Source organism: Trichechus manatus, unplaced genomic scaffold, assembly GCF_000243295.1.
Source record: "Trichechus manatus latirostris isolate Lorelei unplaced genomic scaffold, TriManLat1.0 scaffold00032, whole genome shotgun sequence".
In the NCBI taxonomy this organism is placed as follows: domain Eukaryota; kingdom Metazoa; phylum Chordata; class Mammalia; order Sirenia; family Trichechidae; genus Trichechus; species Trichechus manatus.
Genome location: NW_004443968.1, coordinates 12,437,177 through 12,438,799, shown reverse-complemented (window position 1 = coordinate 12,438,799; position 1,623 = coordinate 12,437,177). Strand labels below are relative to the sequence as shown.

Genomic DNA, 1,623 nt, shown 5'->3' with positions numbered 1-1,623 from the left:
AAATAAAAAATGGTTGAGTGATTCAATACTTAATTCACGCATTTTAGAAGGAAGAAAGGTAAATACCAAGGGCAAGAATGTTACCAATGCTCTTATGATAAAGAAAATGTATTAAAACATCTTTTTCTTTAAGGTACTATTTCTATTCTTTACTATTTAGACTTTCCTTTCTTAACCCATAGAAATATATCCGTTGTCTAATTTTAAGTTTTCAAAACTGGCTCTGTGAGATCATGCCTGTCTTGTCCTTTAAATTCCCTCCCTCAGGACTTCACTGAACTATGTTGCTAAAGTGCTTACATTCCCCCAGTGTGGCCTGATGTGTCAGTCAAATGCTCTAAATAGATTTGATTGCAGGTTTGGAAAGGCTTCTTTGTTCCACTGTATTTAAAGATGCTGATGGTAAATGTTTTCATTTTTCCTTCTGCTCTCTTGTCGTTTTATCTTTGGCTTGTTAGTCCATGCAACAACTTTTGGTTCTATAATTCCTCCACATCTGAGAAGGACTTAAAGAATTCATAATAATGAGCCCAACAACAACAAAAAAAAACAATAAATTCTCATAGGCACTGACCCTATGCCATCCTAAAGAATTCCTATTGCAAATGCAACATGACAAATGATATTTTAGTTTCGAGATTCAATTAAAACTGCTGCAGACATCTTAGAGGCTGTGTGTGTGTGGGTGGTCATAATACAAAAAAGTAATAACTACTCATGATAGCAAGGGAGAAAGAGCTGTGAAATTCACACAACTGCATTCATCCCCAAATATTTTTATATACGACAGTATAAACGCCGTCTTTACTTAACCCTAATTGTTTTTTCTCTTGGTTGTATCCTCCTGCAGTCCTCCTCTGTGCCCTTTTTCTTGCACCTCCAAATAAGATGTAGTAGAGTAATACAGGGAGAAGGGAAAACACCAAGCAGTATCCCTAAGCATAGAAAGCAAATTTCTAAACTGACTTTGTCCCAAAGACCTTAGTTTGTCCTTAAAGGCCTAACAAGTATATTTGCCTATTCTTGCGGGCAGTAAGTTATTTAACCTTTGGAGCTAAATGCTAGTTTGAAAATGGATTACTAAAATCCAAACTAAGCTTCTTAATCTCCCTTCTTGTCCAACAAAGCAGCATGTAAGAAAATGTTTGGGAAAAAGAATCAGTTTTGGGAATTCTTTCTCTGGTAATCTTGGGAAGACAAGGGGATGGCAATGACCGTGGATGGCAGGCAGGGCAGATAACAAATCCAGGCTGCACACAGCTTTATAACTGTGAACATAAAGGCTAAAATAATATTTAATGTAGGATGGTCTCCCTAAGTTGTCTCCAGGTTCACAAAATCTCCTCAACGACCCATTTGCATATAACATTTCAGGGTTTACGTGCAGTAAAGAACTTTGGGGACAGACCGTTTGGAAATGTATCTTCACCACCAAGTCACCCCACCCTCATCCCTGTCCATCCTAGCAAATAGATATGGGCAGACCTTGGTGAGATACAAACAATATTTAATGTCAGACTACATAAAATCTCTACCCTGATTTAAGCCACAGGAACAAGACAAAGCCTCTATTCCCTCTTTGCTTCTCTGGATGGGATAGATGGAACAGACTGATACGTGTAC

The 1,623-nt window shown here is 37.8% G+C and overlaps 1 protein-coding gene across 1 annotated transcript in view; it reads right to left on the bottom strand.

Annotated features, from left to right (window-relative positions):
* Positions 1-1,623, bottom strand: part of CAST (calpastatin) — a 119,124-nt gene that overhangs the window by 100,831 nt on the left and 16,670 nt on the right. The window lies entirely within an intron of this gene.